The following is a 7,452-nucleotide window of genomic DNA, read 5'->3' as shown; positions in this document are numbered from 1 at the left end:
CTTTGTTGTAGATTTAAAATACCCCGAAAACATTAAATTCAAATCTAGAAATCTAGCATATTGTCCCGAACATAAAACTGTTAAACATGAAGAATTATCAAATTATCAAAAAAGAATTAAACCCGATAATCATATTCATACTGAAAAGTTAATGGTAACTCAAGAAGATAAATATAATTACGTTGTGCATTATAGAATGTTGAAGTTTTATTTGAATCAAGGAATCATCCTAAAAAAAGTATATAGATATATTTCATTTAGTCAATCTAAATGGTTAGAAAAATATATAGATTTTAATACTACACAGAGAACTAAATCTAAAACTGATTTTGAAAAAGATTTCTTCAAACTAATGAATAATGCATTCTATGGTAAGACTTGTGAAAATATTAGAAATAGAAATGATATCGAGTTAGTCAGTAATGGTAAAAGAATTAGGCATTTACAATCATATCCTAAGTTTATAGGTAACAGAATATTTGATGAAAATTTAGCAGCAGTTAAGATGAGAAGAACTTCAATGAAGTTCAATAAACCTATTTATGTTGGTGCATCAGTTCTAGAAATTTCAAAGTTATTAATGTATCAATTTTATCATAACATATTACAACCCCATTTTGGAGAAAAACATATAGAAATCTTATATTTTGATACAGATTCTTACATATTAAAGATAAAAACTGATAACATAACAGATGATTTAAAAACATTAAAACATCATTTTGATTTTAGTAATTATCCAAAAAATCATGAATTGTTTAGCAATGATAATAAAAAAGTTCCAGGGAAGTTTAAGGATGAATTAGGTGGTGAAGAAATGATAGAGTTCATTGGTATTACATCTAAAATGTATTCATATAAAACTAAAGAACATGAAGCTAAAAAGTTAAAAGGAATTACCAAAAGCGTTGTTGAAAAGAATATTCATTTCAAAGATTACATCAATTGTATATTTAATGAAGAAGTTAGAAAACATAAAATGAAATGTTTAAGATCTGAAGATCATGAAATGTATATTGAAGAGATAGAGAAGATAAGTCTAAACCCATTTGATGATAAAAGATATATTTTAGATGATGGAATCCACACAGTCGCCTATGGTTGCAATTTAGATGAATATATAAAATTCAAAAGAGAAGAAACAAAAGAAAATGAGATTATGAAAAGGATTCTAGCGTGTTAATCAATTTCAATAAAAATTTGTATAATAAATGGAGAGTAAACAAGTACACAATGAATTCTTAGATAGAATTAAAGATACCACAAATGTAAAATCTGTAGATTATAAATTTAAAAAACTAACTGAGTTAACAATTCACAAGAAATATTCAATTACTAACATTGAAACAATTACTAATAAATATGGAGATAAATTAGTTATACACTTAGAATATGAAGGATTAAAAGGAAATACATATAAATTCAGAACTTATTTACCAGATAGATTTCATAGATTATCAAGTGAAGATTTAGAAGAATTATGTTCTGGTGATTTCTATTTCGTATACAAAGGTAAGAATGAAAAAGGGCACCATGAAATAGATTTCGAATAAGAAAATATGTAAAATAAATGGTAGAATTAAAAGAATACAGAATATTTGTTGATTCTAGAAGACTTACAAATTATAAATCACATAATTTATTAGTACAATTAGATAGAGAATTTAAGAATTGTGTAGATTTAAAATTAGTTAATATAAGTTTATGTAATTCTTTTTACAATGTATCGGATAAAACTTTTGAACATAGAGGGTTTATGATTTATATGAGAAATAAAGATAAATGGTTTCATATATTTTTAAAACCAGGATTATATAATTTAGAATCATTAGCGCAGGAAATTAATAGAAGAGCTCGGTTGAAAATCGGGGGCACTTCTGTATTTGAAATTAAATTTAATAAAATTGATAGTACTAATAAAATTAGAATAAAGATATCTAATGAACAACATAAATTTATGGTAAACAAACCACTGGCTAAAATGTTAGGAATTAAACCACTTACAGTTACTGGAAACGCAGAAGGTAGCTCAAATATAATACCTTTTACACACTTTTATATTTATTGCAATTTAATCGAGCCTACAAAAACTTTCGAAGCAACTAAAGAAACAATTTGTAGTTCTAGTATACTAAATATTTTACCGCTAAAAAATGTTAAACAATTTGGAACTCAAATAAATTATAATTTAACAGAATGTGATTTTAAACCATGCATTCCTAAATTTAATAATTTTAAATTAGAAATAAGAAATCATAATGGATACTTAATTGATTTAAATAACTTTCCTGTAATTTATGAATTAGTTATAAGATGTAAAGAGTAATTTTTTTGATATATAAATGAATATAACTGTTGGACCGAGTATATGTTTTGGATTTGATTTTAAACGTGAGAAAGAAATGAAATTTAACATTAATGATGTAATAACACATATCAAAAATATTACATTTTCTAATGAAACAACATTTGAGTATGAAACAACGATAGATAAAGAAACTTTAAATGTAGAAAAGATTACTAATTTAATTAGAGAATCTTTAAGATTTTATGAATTAGATGAAGATTTTATCATTGAAGATATCAAAAACATATTAACCAAAATATATGATAATCATAAAAGTAGTAATAAAATAAATGTTGAATTGATCATAAATAAGTTAACTAAATATTTTGAAGATAGTAATTTTTTTGATTAATAAATGAGTGATAATAAGTGGATAATAACTGGATTATATAATGGTGCCTTACTATCAGTTGGAACTGTTGGTTATTCAATGGTATTAAAAAAAGTATTCAAAATGGGAAGTGTTAATGTTGATAGATTTGATATAAATGATATTTTAAAGTTAACATTAGCAGTTACTTTATCTAATTTAACTATTGATTATTTGGAAAAACAAAAATATATTCCTCCCATATAAATACATAATTTTTTTGTTAAATAAATGGCTTCTGCAATTATAACTATTATAGGATCAGCAATTGTTAACGCTTTAGCATTTACTGGTGGTGGTTATTTATTTAAACATATTGATAAAAATGGATCATTAACAGAACAAAAAAGACATAACTTAGCATTAGAGAAATACAATAAAGATGCAGAAGAATATAGAGAAAAGAGACAAAACTATATGGATTACATCAATAAAGAATTATATGATCAGAAGATTTCACACAGAGATTTTCAATCAGTTGATGATGCAATGAGTTTATATAACGCAGTAACAAATAAAGAAAAATTACATCTATACAAACCTAAATTATCAGATTATTATACCCCAAGTAAAGAACAACAGAAATATGAAATAATATGGATTTTAGGTGGAACAGTTATTGTTATATTTGTTGCTTATAAGTTTACTAATTAGTAATTTTTATTCTAAATAAATGGAAGATAAAGTTGATAGTATTGATATTATTCCTCATGATATAAATAAAACTAAATTAAAAACATATTTAGAAAAACAAATATTAGAATTTGAAAGTGACTTAAAGATAAAAAAGAAAAAATATCTAAAAAGTAAAATTATATATTATTTGATTATAAGTGGTTCGGTTACAATTAGTTCTGTAATAACATTTCTAGCAATATTCAGTCCATTAACACCTTTAGCTATATCAATTGGTGTGTTAGGATTAAGTTCAAGTGTTTTAACTGGTATAAGTTCAAAATTAAATATAAAAAGTAATAAAGAAAAAATTAAAACTAATATAAAAGAAATTAATAAATTAAAGAACACACTAGATTATATAATAAGTTTAAATGGTCATATAACAGTTGAAGAACAAGATAAATTATTAAAAGAATTAGTTAATTATTAATTTTTTAGTTATATAAATGGGGTTTCCAAAAGCTTTCCAATATAATAAATCAATTAAATATAATATTCCAGCAATAGATTTTAAGAAAAATATTACATATAAAAATATAGTTTTAAATTCATTAACTAATTTAGAAATTTATGTTAATGAATCACAGTTTTTTATTTCTAAAATGGAAAATATATTTAATACATATGAAGTTACTTTTACTCGAGATGAATATCATAAATATAAAGTAAAATCTAATATGAAGTATTGGCAGAACCAATTAGATTTTGCTGTTTATTGTGCAACAACAGGATGTGGAATAAGTTGGAATGATCATTTAAATAACTTAGATAAAAATTTGAAGTATTCTGATTTAAAATTAATTCACACAATATTTAGATTTCACTCATATTTTCAAATCAGAATAATATTAAATGAATTAGAATGTCCTTTACCCGGGTCTAAATATTTTAAAGAATTAGATAATAATATTAATATATCCAAGTTTTATAAAATATGTAATGAATTTAATATAAATATTAATTCCGATTTTAGAGCGCATGGTAAATTGCAAGGTGTTGGTGAACAGTATGAAATAAAAAGAATTGATTATATGCATAGAATTGGAGCTTATCATAATTATAAAATTGATAATAATAATGGTTGGGTTAATTTCATTTTAGAAAATAGTGAAGGTTTTACTAAAGCTGGAATACAAAGAATAAATCAATCTATTAGAACTTATTTGATATGTATTCTAGGTGCGCAAGTTGAAACAAGATCCCCAATAATTGGAAATGATAACACTTCATTCGATGCGCAGAAACAGTTTAAAGTTTTATTTGAAGATTCCATACATGATGATAAAAATAGATCGATTCCAGAAAACATTATAAGATATCAAAATTATTTAGATAAATCTCATGTAAGACTAAATTATTGTATAGGCCCTAATCTATTAATTATTTCTAATGATTTAGTATTAAAGATGGGAAATATAATTGGTTATAATAATCTAATTAAAACTGCAACAATAAATAATTCATTTGGATTAAATGATATAAATAAAAAGATTATTACTGCTCCAAAATTAATGGAAGGTGAAAAAAATAAAAAACATATTCAATCAACAGAAACTAAAACTAAGAATATTAAATTAAATAATGATTCTAAAATAAAAGATTACAATACATCAGAAAATAATAGAACTGATAAAATTCAACATGATATAATTAAACTAAATGATGATAATAAATCCCATGAAAATACTAAATTAGCTATAACTTGTATAGGAATTGTAATCGGAGGAATATTATATTTTTAATTTTAATTTTTTTATTATGTAAATGGCAGAAGGTGTAGAAGATATTGGAATGGATACTTTTGATAAACCCAGCATAACTGAAGAACAAAAACCTAATTTAAATGAAACAAGTTTTAATGATGATGGTAATGAATCAGCTTATAATTCTAATTTAGCAGATAGAGGTTATAAAACCCCATCAACAGATGAATTTGATAGAAGAACTAGATCGAGAATAAATCCTGAAAATTTAGACCCAGATTTAGAAAGAGAAAATTTAGAAAAAATTAGATTTTTAGGTAAGATTAAATATGATTTTAAAAAATCTGAATATAATATAAATGACGAAGGCGCCAGACTTTTAGCAGAAGATTTAAAGTTTTTAGATGGTGAATATTATTATCATTTATCCTATGATTATTATATTGATATCACTAATCAAACAACAATACTAACTAAAATATTAGCGAAATCAACTTTGCTTAAGTTAGAACCATATAGAATTAAGAAAATCAATAATGATGTTATAACTGATGTAACACAAGAAGAAATAAATAATTATATAATAGTATTTAAACAAAGAATTAATGACTTATTTAAAATAATCAAAAAGAAATCGGAAATAGAAACAACTTCTAAACAGAATAAAACTTCCAAAACTAGTAAACTTAAATCAAACACTGAAGTTCAAACTGAAAAACTTTTACCGAATGGATTACTTGATGCAACAGATCAAGAAATAGAAGCTTTAAGTATGTTTTCTAAAAAAACAATTAGAGAAATAATAAGTATACGAAATGATGCCGATAAAATTGCTCGCGAAAAACATATTAGATATAATAAAATTAAACCTTTAGAAAATAAATTATTTGACACCAGAAAAGAATTAGAACAATTAAAATTAGATAGAGAATTTAAAGTTATTGAAGAAATTGAATTTAAAAAAAGAAATGCATATTTAGAAAAAGAAATTAATGATTTAGAATATAACATAGAATTTCAGAAAGAAAAAATGAAATTATTATTAAAATCATATGATTATTGTATTAATAGATTAAAAGTTGTTGTTAAAGAGTTAATACTAAAACCAAATTCTGACATATCATTAAAAGATAGAATAAAATTATTATTTAAGTTTGAAGGAATAACAATTCTTTCAATTCTAACAGCTGTAACTATGGTATTTACAACAATAGGTTTAGCTATATCAAATGCTTTAAAATCTACTCCTACTCCCACTCCTAATAAACCAGATAAACCTCCAAGCAATAATTCTATACAAGATAAAGTTAAAGATGGTTTAAAGAAATTAGCAAAATATTTATGGGAACTATCTAAAAAATCTGCTGCAGCATTGCCAGGAGTTATTGCTTCAATTGTTGGTTTTATATTGAAATCTGCAGGAAACATTATTAACTTTGCTGCTGAACATATTATTTTATTTTTAATTACAGTTGTAAGTGCTATTATTTTTGGTTTAGTAAATATGATAAAAAATAAATAATTAATTTTTTTTGTTAAATAAATGAGTGGGAGTTATATAAGTCCCTCTAAGATTTCTAGAATATCTAATGCTATTAAAGCAGAAAGATCACATCATATAATTACTCATAACCCTTCAAATATTAATCCCGATGAAACTTTATATGTTAGAATTCCTAGATTAACACAAAATACTTTTTATGTTCCAAACAGTATTTATTTATCAGCCGATATAAAAGTAATCGGTAATAATAATAATTATGTTGTCGATAATGTTGGAAGATATTTGATTAAAAAGTTAACAATAAAGATTGGTCCGGAAACAGTTTTCTCATTAGATGATTATAATTTATTTATGCATTATAAAGATTTATGGTTAACTAAAGAAAATAGAAATAATATGATATTTCAGGGTATTCAATCAGAAAACCAAAATAAATTAAGATCAGAAGCTAATAGCGCAATATTAACTAATGATGTAGATAAATTGATAAAAAGTATATATGGAAGCAAATATAAAATTCCATTAGACTTTGAATTGATAAATAATAATGCACCTTTATATAAATACGCAATTCAAGAAGATATTATATTTGAGATAACATTTGCACCTGTAAATGAAATTGTATTATCTAGCGTTAATAAAGATATGAGTTATAAATTATCGAATATATGTTTAGAATATGATACAGTAACTGATGAAAATATTTCAAGTATAATTCAAACTCAATACAATCAAGGATTTTCATTATTATATGATTATATTGATAAATTTAAAACTGTAACTATTAATGCAAATGATGAAATTATTAATGAGAATATTAACTTCCCAAGAAGATCTATTAAAGGTATAT

Source organism: Tubulanus polymorphus, chromosome 6 (assembly GCF_964204645.1).
Source record: "Tubulanus polymorphus chromosome 6, tnTubPoly1.2, whole genome shotgun sequence".
In the NCBI taxonomy this organism is placed as follows: domain Eukaryota; kingdom Metazoa; phylum Nemertea; class Palaeonemertea; order Tubulaniformes; family Tubulanidae; genus Tubulanus; species Tubulanus polymorphus.
This window is presented reverse-complemented; position numbering follows the sequence as displayed.